The sequence below is a fragment of the Anthonomus grandis genome, chromosome 7 (assembly GCF_022605725.1).
Source record: "Anthonomus grandis grandis chromosome 7, icAntGran1.3, whole genome shotgun sequence".
In the NCBI taxonomy this organism is placed as follows: domain Eukaryota; kingdom Metazoa; phylum Arthropoda; class Insecta; order Coleoptera; family Curculionidae; genus Anthonomus; species Anthonomus grandis.
This window is the reverse complement of record NC_065552.1, coordinates 21,972,255-21,986,589: the sequence shown is the minus strand read 5'-3', so window position 1 is coordinate 21,986,589 and position 14,335 is coordinate 21,972,255. Positions and strand designations below refer to the sequence as shown.

General features: G+C 32.0%; 1 protein-coding gene across 1 annotated transcript in view; it reads right to left on the bottom strand.

Moving 5' to 3' along the window:
- Positions 1-13,466, bottom strand: part of LOC126738361 (cytochrome P450 6j1-like) — a 67,740-nt gene extending 54,274 nt beyond the window's left edge. Inside the window, exon 1 of the mRNA XM_050443661.1 lies at positions 13,459-13,466. The gene's annotated coding sequence lies outside the window, so the exon portion shown is untranslated. The remainder of the gene's footprint in view (positions 1-13,458) is intronic.
- Between the last annotated feature and the right edge of the window lie 869 nt (positions 13,467-14,335).

Sequence of the window (14,335 nt, the reverse complement as noted above, 5' to 3'; positions counted from 1 at the left end):
ATGAGCCATATTTTATAATAAGTTCTCAATCGTCGGCATATTTATGTTTTTTTGACCTAGTTTCGGCCATGTCTGAGATGTAATAAATGAACTAGGGTGGCACGAGCACTTCTAATGACAAGACTTCTTGATGTAGACTGGCCTTGAGTTGATGCAAGAAACCGGAGGAACTGGAACTGTGAAAGCGACCAGAAAGGGGATGCTAGAGTTTCGTAAGCCCATAAAAAAAGGAGAAGTTAAGAGTGCATCCACAGAAAACATGTTAGCCCTGAAGTGGCATGATAAGAAATGTGTACACATGTTAACTTCAGTATCAAAGCCATGCCTCAAGGAAACCGGAAAACTCAATCGTAAAACTGGTGATCGTGTTTTGAAACCTCAGTGCGTGTTAGAACATAATTTAAAGATGGGAGCAGTTGACAAAATAGACTTGCAAATTAGTTTTGTTGATTGTGCTAGAAAATCATTGAAGTGGTATAAGAAACTGTTTTTCCATTTAATGGACTTATGCTTGTATAATGAGTATATTTTATTTCAAGTCAAAACAGGAAATAAACCATCGTTTTCAGACTTTTGATTGCAAGTTGTGGCTCAAATATTCGAAAAATATCCCATTTCTACGAAGAAACGAAGCGCACCTGGTAGTGTTGATAATCCAGCTCGACTAATTGAAAGGCATTTTTCAAGCCCCGTTCCACCAACTGCAGCTCAAGGATCGAGAACACAAAGAAGATGCCATGTTTGTGCCACCACACAGCTTCGAAAGAAAAAACGCTTAGATACCCGCTTTATGTGTAAAGAATGCAATATTGCACTTTGTGTGCACCCTTGTTTTGAACAGTATCACACTCTTAAAAAGTTTTAGAAAACTATATTTGTTATTTGTATTTTCGTTCGTTTGTGTTTTTAGTTTGTTCTTTATATTTTCTATATAAGAAACTAACTTTTGTTTTTTGATACTTCCAGAATTAAAAAAATGTGAATTACAAATGCCTTTTACTTGCCCCTAAAAATAAAAAAATGCCGTACCTGTACATCAGTCGTCCTGCTACTATTTAGTTTTCTAACTGTCGTACCGGTACGGCAGCAGTCTTTCAAATAGGATATAACTGACGTACATCTACGGCATTCGGCCATCAATGTCCGCTTTAAAAAACGTACCCGTACATCAACCGTTCTGAATGGGTTAAAGAGTTTGTGTCAGATCATATTACGACTTGGACAATTTTGTCGTTCAGTATGCTATTAGGCCACCCGACTGTTTTTTTTACTTTTATAACCTTTGTTTCGGGCCTGTTTATAATATATGTTTAATTACTTAAATCAAGATTGAAATAACAATCTTAATTATTTATCAAGTTATCAAGGCCAGACTGTAAAAAAACAAGGACGCTGCTCCAGTCACACTGAAATAAGGTGATCCTTCTGTTTTCGACGCACACCCTTAGTGATTATGTAATGAGTGAAATAAAATAGAAACAAAATAAGAAGAGACACAATTTAACGTGAAAGGAAAACAAATGACTCGACTTATTCTATAGTAATAAATGAAGTAAAGGATGTTGATATAAGGAACACCCCAATCAGCTTTCATTAAATCGACAAAGACGTGATGCACTTCGGTATTACCTCGCATGAGATTTAGGTACCGATTCAATAATTGCCGTAGTATTACTGCTTTCCGGTATCGCACACCTATTCCGTATTTTAAGTTTTTGGCGGATGACCTCGGTCAAATAGCTTACTCCTCTCGCTCCGAGGGGTCCATAAGGTAAAGTAGGATAAAAGAGCAAGGCTTTATGGAAGGAACATTGGAGTAAGAGAGTAAGGAAAAGTAATATAGGTCGAGTTTAAATATTAAGAATTTACCAAGAAACGCGTGTGTTATACCGGGTGAACTTTTATATGCAAAATCAATGTAAATAAACCAAAATAAACAAAGTATTACTGAACTAATTATTAAATATCTTAAACTTTAAAGAAAACTTATGTTAACTAAAAATAATTAAAATTAGCAAAAAGTAACAAAAGGAGAGAGAACGAAACAACCTTAGACAGTATCTAATAGATTTCACAGAAATTAATAGGCCACGCCGTGTTGCAAACTACCGACAGGTGATTTTAATGCTATATTTGGAAAACAAATTGCTGCTATTTGATTGTAACACATAACACGTTTAATATTTATGTACTTTAGATGCTCTTTGACACTTCATGACATGCATAGCGTAATATCTACCTAAAATTAGTAAGTCTGTGGGATTGTTCTTAATCGTTCTTTTTCGACATGTATTATATGAATAAGTCCAATTAAAAGGCAAACAAACAAGCCAGATTAGTTCTAACAATTTATAAAGCTTATTTCTGAAGTGCCATACGTCTGCTGAGACTGAACAATGGAAAAACAAACTTGAGTCGTCATTCTCATTCAGAAAATCGAGACGATTTTGCTCATCCTATTGTTCATTGTTCAATTGTCCCCGTTTCATCGCATTTCTTTATTTTGCTTTACAAATAATATAATAGTTTTGGGTTTTGTACCAAATCTGTGATGATCCCCTAAAAGAGCTGAAAGATAATAGGGGCATTTAGAGAACTTACTGGCATTTAAAGTGGTTTCGACAATAGAAACGATTTTCGGGCCGTTTTAAGCATCATGTTTAACTGGTTTCGTGGGTAGATCTTTAAAGAGGTACAGAAGTTATATTTTTTATGTTAATTTACGGTTTGTAATATATAGTAATTTTAATTGAATTACAATTAGTCTAGGCATAAATGTTGTGCAAGTACTTTCGTTAAAGGTGAATTGCATGCATTTATTCTCGTTTTATAATGAATGAAAGACCGCCATGCCAATGATTTATATATATATATATATATATATATATTTGAAGCTCCCCTTTTAATCCGCTATCTCCCCCTGACGATCTATACAACAACCAAAGGATATCCGTCGTGTACCTTGCCAAAACCAAAAACGCTTTTTAATTTGATTAAAGGCACTAATCAGGGTCCAAATTGGCCCTTTGTGCGCCTTCAAAAGAGCCTCTTTGCCAAGATTTTTGACTTCATTGGCAGTTCTGAGTGCGGTGCCACGAGTAAACGGGAAATGCTCCGAACTTTTAATTGGTTTGTTTTGTATATTGAATTTTAATATTGTTTTGTCGGCGGAGTGAATTCGCCACGGTAAAATGGGGATTTCCGATTTTACAGTCTAGTGGAGAAAAGTAATGACGCTTGTTGATTATTTTTATTAAGGGCTTAAATACAAAAACAAGGTAAATAAAAGATTGTTGAATTGATTACTTAGTTTTTTATTCTTTGTTTGTTCTTAGGTTATTCATGCAGAAAAGTAAAAATGTAGGAAAAATAACAAGAGATATTTAAACTTTTATTCTATAATACAAGCTATCGAATTTAAATAAAATATTGCAATATTTTCAACCACAAACACAGAGACTTACGCCCATAAGAGGAACCACGATTGGGAAAACGTACACTTGCAATTAGAAGTTGTAAGTATAACAAACAAAATCCAAGAAATAAATACTTGGTAAATTACTAAGAAACTAATATAATTTACATAATAAGGAATTACATTAATTTAATTTAATTTAATTTATTTCTTGAAAAATAATACTGAGGAAGGAATGAAAAAAAGATTTTTTTTCCTCGATGTTTAATTTTTAATACAATGCTTTAACATTTTAAGTTCAAGTGTTGCTCGTTATAGGAATTTACCCTATAAAATTAAATATTTGTTAATAAACAGAGCACATATATTCAAGTGTTCCTTGACCTACAGTTTTTTTAACTCTAGGCTTAACCGACACTAGTTGAGCTTTATTTCCAAGTCCAATATGCATGTTCTGCGGTATATTATAAAAGAAAATTTTATATGGAATTTCTGTTGAAAGTAAAGTTGTCTTAAATTAAAAATTTTATTTCGTTTATTCGTCAAATTTTTAGTTAATGGATAAAGCCTTAGTTATTAAAGTAAGTCATTTTCAAAAATTTGTTTAAAAAGATACTGATGCCAAAAATTAGCGTCCCATACATGATCGAAATATCTGTCATATATGATGGGGCAAACCAAATTCCTAAAGATATTGCAAATTTAGTTCGTTCGAATCCGATATGCCTAATTAGATCTTTGCATATCTATTCTGTACGGATAATCCGCTCGTGCATGTGGCGCTATTAGGTTTGTTCTCAAAGCAATAAGAAACAAGTTTTCGACAAATAAACATGCGCAATAGAGTAAAATGCGTTCGCACAGAATTTTCTGATCGGTTTCGAATCAAAAGTTTAGTGTTCTTACACAAATTTCTGATAGTCAGACTTGTTTTTGGATTTATTTCAAGCAAAGTATCAGAGAATTATCTTCTGAATATTAGCATACCTTCTAAACGTTTGTTTATGTTTTGTCGTTTTGTATAATCCCTATAATATTTATTTTAAAATTGTATTTTAAATTGTTGGAATAGTCTTAAAATACACATTAAGGTAATGAGTGAATTTGAATCGGAAGAACGAGTTATTAGAATTTTCAGATTCCGACACAGATTTTTTGAAGATTTACTTGAAACTGTGTCCTAATTTAGTAGTTAGCAAACAATTACACAACTTTAAACTCTATTAATAATATACACCTAATTTAAGGCTGTATTTTAAATTCGTTTTTGTTTTACTCATTTTCCCATTAGCATAAAAAGGTGAGGTTATATCTCTTGTTTTTCTTCTTCTAAATTGAACTCCATTCAAGCCGTGTTTGATGTTCGCACAGACGGTTTCAAATTAATAAGAAGTTGTAATATCATACGCATGCTCATCAAGAATGGCTTGCAAATAGTTTGAAACTTGTTTGAAATTTGCAGTGAGTACAAACCTATTGACAGATGTTGGTATTTAATTATTTAATATAAATACAAAAAGATTTTATTTGTCAGTTCTATACTCAAGTTACAATTTTGTGTTCACTTATTTTATTACGACAAAGGAGTATCTCTTGATTAAAACAACCGTTTGCCTGCACCATGAGTAAACTGTAGTACAAGTGAGATAACCCTTTTAAAGACCTTAAACAACTATTTACATTCCTGTTGCAATACATTTTCAATATTTATGAGCCAAAAATTAAAAGAACCTATATTTAAATAGGGCTGTAAAAACATAAAAAAATCAAGAAAAACCACTAAGAAAAAAATATTAATTAAAAAAAGACATACACACACATAAAGTTATATACCCTCGTAGTATAGGTACCTCCCAAAGTATCGGGAATGCCGAATGGGGATACCAACTTACCCGAACCATACGCGGTCAAATTTATTTGCAAATATGTTTTGCAAATGTGCAAACTGTGGCAAATTAAAAGCGACATATACAAAAATAAATTAACGAAAAACAAAGCATGGGAAATCCTGTTATTGGAATATAAGGAAATCGATTCTAAAAGTACTGTAGAAAAATTAAAAGGCAAAATAAATAGCATTCGAAATACCTATAGACGGGAATTGAAAAAAATTAATGATTCTGTAAAATCCGGAGCAGGCGAAGACGATGTATATGTACCATCCATTTGGTATATTTCTTGCTTGGATTTCTTGAAGGACCAAGATGTACAGTCCCCAGGAGTTGACATCACCGACATCAACATCAAATGCGTGTTTAAGTTCTAGAACCTCAACACCTCATTCATTCCCTCCTCCTTCTCCAATACCTTCAAATGAACTAATATTTCGGCAATTATCCAGTCACCCACCGGCATTAACGGGATTTAATCAACAACAAATGCAACAAACAGAACCCGTTGAATATGACAGCGTAGCAGCCCTGTTCAGCGACCAAAGTTATCAATGAAACCTTATTAATACTGTTGAAGTATGTATAGTTTAGTTATAATTGAACAATTATACTGTTACTTGTACTTCTTTGTATGTTTAGTCGGAAATGTATGTGTTTCTTTGCAAATTAAACTTAGTTAACTGATTACATTTAGTTTATTGGTTAGTATTGTTATAATTGATTGCAGTACAAAAGGCATCCCTTGTTCTTTTTGCTAAGGTAGTCGGATTTCTAGCATGTGATGGCTCAAGAGGTAACATGTTATGCCCATCTTCAGATGGTCCATTACTTCCGGTAACATTTACTCAATGTGGTGTATCCTGTTGCCGCAAAAAATTATGTAAATAACAACAAGCTAGCACAATAGTCGTTGCTTTTTCGGGACATAAATTTATAGGTTTTAATAGGATTTAAAAACGATTGGCCAATATTCCAAATACATTTTCCACTTTAACACGAGCTGAACTGAGTTTTGCATTAAAATGTTCTTGCTCTCTATTTATCCGACATCCTGTATACGGCTTTAAAATGTTTTCTTTTAACGGAAAAGCATCATCTGCTACAAACACAAATGGTAGCAGATGATGTTTTTTTTCTCCAGGTACCACTACTCTTGGTGGTGGAATTTGAAGATTATCTTCCGATAATAATTTGGCAAACGTTGTATTCGAAAACACACCTCCATCTGACACTCTACCATTTTGCCCAACATCTACCATTAAAAATTGCAGATTATCATTCAATTAGCCATCAAAACAATACTGAATGTCTTTTTATAGTTAAAGTAAAGATCCTGAGTGTGTTGGTTTTTTTATTGCCACATGTTTCCCATCTATAATATTCCAAATTCCCGATGCAATTTGGAAAACCAGATACTTTTTCAAATAGCTCAGCTTCTTTTCGCCATTCATCAGATGTTTTAGGTAACTAAAATAAAATAAACAACATAGGTTTGTACTTCATTTGCTTTAAAATTAAAATATATATACCTGTATACAGCCTTTCAATACGTGGATAAGTGCCTGACATGTTTCAATTACAATTTTTCCTATAGCTTGTGGAGATACTCCATAAAAAACTTCAAGTCTTCAAAATCATTTCCCTTTGCTAGAAATCGGAGAGTAATATTTAATCATGTTTCTGCGGAAATTGCTTCCCTCATCAAAGTATTCTGTTTCGTTATAAAAGGTGCAATGTTGTAGAGAAGTTCGTCAAACGTTGCAGACGTCATTCGGAACTAATTTTTATAATCTATCGGTTCACTTCTTTTCAGGTGCATCAACAGTCTCCCATTTGAAAATTTTTCATTTTGTAAAAGCCACTCTTTCACCCATGTTCTTGGCTTCCGAGTTTTACTTTTTATCTCATCTTCATCACACACCTCAGAAATTATTATTAAAGCCAATATGTCTTCCTTACTACACATTTTCTTGCAACACACATAAACAAACGACACGCTCTTTGATTAACACACTAAATAAATAAATGTTGCAATTTTGTTTGATTATTTGTTTGAACGTGTGTAGAAAAAGGATCAAACTTATTTACAAACATATTTGCAAATACATTTACCGTGTATGGTTCGGGTTAGCTAGAAAGCGAGAAGGGGGACCGACATGCAGAGAAATGCATATGAACGGGCGAAACTAGTCGGAGACACGTAAAACTGTTTTTTTTTGCAAGTACATATAAGAATAAAGAAAATCAATAATTATTTTGAACTAAAAGTATTTTTACTTTGACTTGCTTATAAAAGCTTTGGAGAGATAATTCCTTTAGTTTTTGGAGAGACTGTTATGTATCTGAACAGCAACAAATTTAAAAGAACGCCTAAAAGCTGCTGATCTGTGGATAGGTACAATAAAATCGTTATTTCGAGTTGCATGAAAATAGACAAATTCTTGAAGCTGGTGTCTTAAATATGCCGGCTGTCCTCTTTTTATGACTTTGTATAAAAACATGTGTTAGGTGATGTCTAAATGGAATGTTATATGCCAATCTCATGGAGGAATTTTGAACTTTTTGAATAGCCTTTTTGGTACTTACAGAGAAGGAATCTCTATAAATTACGTCCCCATAATCAAACAAAGATAAAATCAGACTTTCGCAAAGTTGATATTTTGGGGTGAGAAATGTTTTTAGTTTATAAAGCTGCCTTAATCTTAGATATGCCGCTTTAATTTTGTTTTTAACATGAGATTCGATACCCATGGATTGATCGAAAATTATACCAAAGTTTTTTGCTTCTGATACTATTGGGATTTGTCTATCATTTATTTGAATAGAAATGGTATTTTTTTATTTTTTCCCTTAATATATTATTTGTCGACATTATTTATTTGTGATTTAGTGACATTTAACTTAAGGGTATGATTCTCTGCCCAAGCATTTAGGTTTCATAAGTCTAAATTAAGTTTTTCTTGCACTGCATATTGTTGTAATCTCGAGTACTTTATTGTTTCCTGCATATCTGACACATATATTGAAAAAAGCAAAGGTGAGAGTATCGACCTCTGGAGTACTCCTCGATTACATGGCATAAACTCTGTCGATTATGTAGATATATAATACTATAAAAAATTGATACCCTCAAGTGAAAATCAAAAAATTGTAATTTTGCTTAAAAAAATTCGTGATTTATGGTATCGAAGGCTTTACCGAAGTCCAGTAATGCCATACAAGTAGAACGATTTTGTTCCTCGTTAATTCTTATGTCGTAAACATATTAAAGCTTAGCAGAGCCGTCGAAGTGCTAAAATTTTTCCTAAACCCAGATTGGCAAACCGGAATTATAATAAAAGATTCGGCGAAACTAAATATCTGATTATAAATATGTTGACCTAATAAAATAAATATGATGTATGTGTCTTAATGACCTTAGATATAGCTGCCAGTAAACTTATTGGTCATAAATCTGACATTTCTTTTGGCTTCACTATCTTAGCTATAGGTTTGACGATTAGCTTTTTCCACATTCATGGATATTTTTGTCGTAAAAATATTCGTTAAAAATATTGACCAATGGATTTAAGCAAAACGGTAGACATAATTTTATATCTTTAATCGACAACCGGTCTATTCCTTTTGTGCACACTAACTGTTCGTTATTAAAATTATTATTTTTATTATATTCGATGATGCCTTGGTTAGTTGTATTTGATAAATTGCTAACGTTCTGGAAGTAGTTTTGAATGTTATCGGGATTACATAAATCAATTGGGAGGTCAGCATATGTTTTTTTTTTCTTTAGTTAAGTTAAGTTATTCAGCAACGGTCCAAAATTCTTTATCTTTTTTGTTAATTATTTGATTAAAAAGTGTGTTTTTTTCACGAAGTCGATAATATTGGATATCTGGGTTTGATTTTGGTTTTTGAAATTTTTCATGTGCACGGTCTCTGAATTTTATTAAAAGTTTAATATTTTCGGTGATCCATGGGTAGAATGGCTTATTTGACCTTATTTTAGTTTTAACAGGAATATGCTCTTAGAGCATGGTTATGTTTTTATTGAAAAACTTGATTTTATCGTCTATATTTCTTAAATAATAAATACGTTCCCATGGAATAGCTAATCCATCCGTGATAGAATTGTTGTAGTTTAAATTATTGTAATCTCGAAACATTATATGTGGTTCTTGATTTCTAACGTTCTCATATTCAAAAATAGAAAAAAATTAATTATGATCGGATATTGTCTCTGAAATTAGAATAGATTGGATATTAATTATTTACTAGATATTATGAAATCAATAAGACTACCATTACCTGTATTTAAGTCTATTCTGTTAGGTTCTACAATATTTTGTGTCAAATTAAAACCTTCCAAAATAAATTTTAATCTGAAACTATACAAATTTATTTTTAAAAAGTCGATATTAAAATCACCCACCAGTATTATATAGTCATAGTTTATAACCAAGGATTGAAGCATGTTTTCCAAATCATTTAAAAACTTTGGTATGCTCCTTGATGGAGGGCGATAAATTGAAACAAGTGCGTGCGAATGATTGATGTTTTTTTAATTTTAAATGCTATTCCAAGGCTCTCAAATGAGTCTACTTCAGGATTTATTTTGACAATGTTAATTTTTTTTTCAAATACAAAGCAATTCCTCCTCCGCGCCCCTGTCTATCTCGTCTTAAGAGTCGATATCCAGGCAGATTAAAGCGATTTGTTTCTGTGTTGCCATCTAACCACGTCTCGGTAATAGTAAAAAAATCGAAAGGACATTGAGATGGATAGTAAGAAAATTCTTCGAAACCTGTATTTAAGAATTTTGTGTTTAAATTGCCTACTATTAAATGATTCAAAGGATCTCAAAAAAATGTTATTGTTATCCGACCTTCGCCGACTATACAAATCTCTAGCCATTATCGATCAATAGTTTACCTATGTTCTCCAGTTCAGGACTCCCAAGACGCCCACCTCGCACTGCACTGCCGCCAGCACTCCAGATATAATAAAAAATACAAGCTTCAAGGTGCTAACCAAAAACAAAAATTCACCTATACAGGGTGGTCCGGTTTCGATGGCGGAAAATTAAATGGCCGACGGAGAACGAAAAAATAATAAGTTTGCTATTATAAATAATATTCGAAAAATGATTCGTTAAAAAATTACAGGGTGTCAAAATTCTAATTAAAAAAATCATTTTTTTTTATTTTTCTTAAACCACTTTAGATATTTTAATGAAATTTGGTACGTTTAGACAGTTAATCAAGACGCATCTTCTTGTGCAAAAATTATTAATTTTATTCACCAGTGGCGTGTGTGCGGGCCGACCTTCATACAATTTTAATTAATTTTAATTAAAAAAATGATGCGCCACTGCTTCTTTTTAAATTTGTTTTTCTTATGAAATCCTTGTTTAATTTAAAATAAAAAACATTTTTTTAATTTTTGTCGTACGACACACTGTTTGTGAGTAAAAAAATAAATTTTTATAACTGCTGATTTTTTTTTATTAAACAAAAAATATGAAAATACTAAATTTAATTAAAGACTAAATTATTCTGTTGGGTTCTAAAAAAGACACAAGAATCTGGATTTTGAAATTCAAATAAATAATGAATATAATAATGCCGGCAAGAAGGCAATGCATGCATAAAACAAAATACGGTTTGTTTGTATTTTATTATGACAGTTAATTATTTAAGTAAGTCAAATTATTGCGTTGGTTAACTTATTAACTTTGCTATTGTTAACAGTATTGTGAAAAATGCGTTTTTCAAGTAATGAATACGCTGATATTCATTTTTGTTATGGATTTTGTGATGGAAATGCGGAAGCGGCAGTTCGTGAATATCGAAGACGGTATCCAAATAGAAGAATTCCAGATTCTCGCGTGTTCATTGGAACACATCAAAATTTTCTAATTCTCTCAAAAATTCTAAATCTCAAATATTGCGAACCCTATACGCTGACCACAGGCATGCATATCACCTACAGCCTGTTCAGGGTTTACACCCTGGTGATGCTGAAAAGAGAGTAAGGTTTTGTCAGTGGCTTTTAAACTCAACAGAGGAAAATCCCGACTTCTTACACAAGATACTTTGGACGGATGAGTCTTGCTTTACAAGACGCGGAGTGATAAATTTTCATAACATTCATGTTTGGGCACAACAGAATCCTCATGCAATTCGGCCAAGATCGTTTCAAAATAAATTTTCCGTTAATGTTTGGTTGGGCGTTATTCGTGATAATGTTTGTTGTCCGCATTTTCTACCTCCAAGGCTAAACTCACAACTATTTCTGGAGTTTTTAAATAATAGTCTGCCGGACTACATTGAGGATTTACCCATTAATTTGAGACATTAAAGTTGGATACAACTGGATGGAGCCCCCCCACATTTTGGAATAGGTGTAAGAAACTGGTTTAATAATAATTACCCTCGAAGGTGGATTGGCCGGCTAGGGAGGAATGATATTAATGATCAAAATGGTATTGGACCAATACCCTGGCCACCCAGGTCACCGGATCTTAATCCACTAGATTTTTACGTTTGGGGAAACATTAAGGATAAAGTTTACGCTAATCCCGTATTTAACAGAGAGGAATTAATCTTAAGAATTCAGGAAGCATGTAATGACATGCAAAATCAAAATTTTGTGGTACTGGCTGCAATAAACTCCTTAATAACTCGGTGTAGAAAATGTATTGAGGTCGGTGGGCTGCATTTTGAACAACTTCTTTAATTATTATTTGTTTTTATTTTGTTATTGTTTTTAAACGAATTAAATGTGTTATCTTCTTATGTGTTTTTATAAATCAGCATTTTTACTCGCAAACGGTGTGTCGTACGACAAAAAGTAAAGAGATGTTTTTTATTTTAAATTAAACAAGGATTTCATAAAAAAAAGAAATTTAAAAAAAAAACAGTGGCGCATAATTTTTTTAATTAAAATTGTATGAAGATCGGCCCGCACACACGCCACTGGTAAATAAAATTAATAATTTTTCCACAGAAAGATGCGTCTTGATTAACTGTCTAAACGTGCCAAATTTCATGAAAATATCTAAAGTGGTTTAAGAAAAATAAAAAAAATTGATTTTTTTAAATAGAATTTTGACACCCTGTAATTTTGTAACGAATCATTTTTCGAATATTATTTATAATAGCAAACTTATTATTTTTTGGTTCTCCGTCGGCCATTTAATTTTCCGCCATCGAGACCGGACCACCCTATATATTCACCCTAACATATAAATTTAGGCCTGTCTAAGGAATAAGCCGCTAAAAAAATTATAATTTTTTTCTCTTTTTAATAGATTTTATATAATTTAGTAAGGTACCTACATACATTTAAATCACACCCATATATATACATATATAATTTATATCTTGGCATATAATAAATAATATATTTACAAATAAAATCCTACAAAATACCTACACCTCAGATCTCATTTTAGTAGGAAATGACTATGAAAACACAAAAAAATTTATACCCTTAAAGTGCGTTGGGGCAAGTGCGGCCACTTTTTGTATTAGTAACACTTAAAAAACCAATATTTTTTTTTTTAATATTTTAAATAGGGCAGATAGTTTTTTTTGTATATTTTTTTGAATGTTTGTAATCAAACTAACAAATATTAAATAAAAACCAAAAATTTTTTTTAAATGCAATTTTTTCATTGTCGTGTCCAAAATCGCTCTTGCCCCCTAAAAACGGGGCAAGTGCGTTTTTACATGCTGCCGACATATCTAATGCTGTGGAACCTTTGTTGGGGGAAGAGCGCTTTTCTGCACACCGTAAGTTTTCATGTGGTTTTTACTGCTTAATTTTATCTTTTACTGTTACCATTTTACAAACTTTTAAAAATTAAACTAATTTTTTTTTTACAAAATTAACAATTTTATTTCTAAATTCACAAAACTTCAGGAACTAACAAAAATAATTAAGGAACGTACAAATTATTTCTAAAAATATATGTTTTTTTAAACTATCAGTAAATGGTTAATTTATTGAATATTGTAACTGTCAAACGAAATAGCAAAACTTACTTCACCCCTTCGACCAAATACTGGAGCAGGCAAAATCGAAATAATATCAGCCGTGCCGTTTTGCTATTAACAGTACAAAAACGATGAGAATAACAAACGTTTTTACATTTTCATAATAATTTGTTAAATCATATACCCACATATTAGAAAGTCAACTAACTGCTTACTTGGCAAATTTTTTATTAAACATTATCTATACTATTAAGCACAAGTCATGAATCAGTACTAATATTTAAATACACAAGTCCAAAATATGTTTTAATTCACAATTTTCCGGATTTGGTTAGGTTGCATGAAAAAAAAGGGAAAGTTCCTAAAGGATGCCTCTGAAAATCATACTTTTGCATCAAGCTACCAAAATTCACACAAAAACATTTTCTGGGACAGCCCTGTCTACCTATCTCTCTGCTTTTACGATCTAAAAAGTTTTATGCCTTGCAAACGATCTTCAAAAATAAAATAACAAAAACAAAGCTTCTCTGCTTAGCAACCCGAATAAATCTTACCCACAGGGTAAAAGTAATAATATCCTTTATTAGCCGGATTTGTATACTCAACACATAATGCCGCGTGTGGGCTAATACAATATACCGGCCCTTTTGAAATAGATATCTCGAGGCGTATCTTTCTTTCCGCTTGTATTTCTTTCTTTGAATGAATTTAGACAGATAAAAAGATATTATTTGGGCTTTTATTTAAAGGTATGTACATCTGCAGTAATTTTTGATTAGGGTCGATTTTTCAACGCGTATAATTTTAGGGCTTTTTGTTATTTACTTTGTTGCGCAATGAAGTTCGCGAATATACGGTTAGTTATTTTAAAATTGAGGTATTGTTAGTTTATGGCTGTTAGTGATACGGTAGTAAGCTTAAGTGTAAATGTAAACATGGATAATTAGTTAGTGAATAACAAGCATAATCTACTAGTTTGGGATAGTGTTGAATGTAGTATCGTTTCTCGAACTATTTATGACTTTAATGGA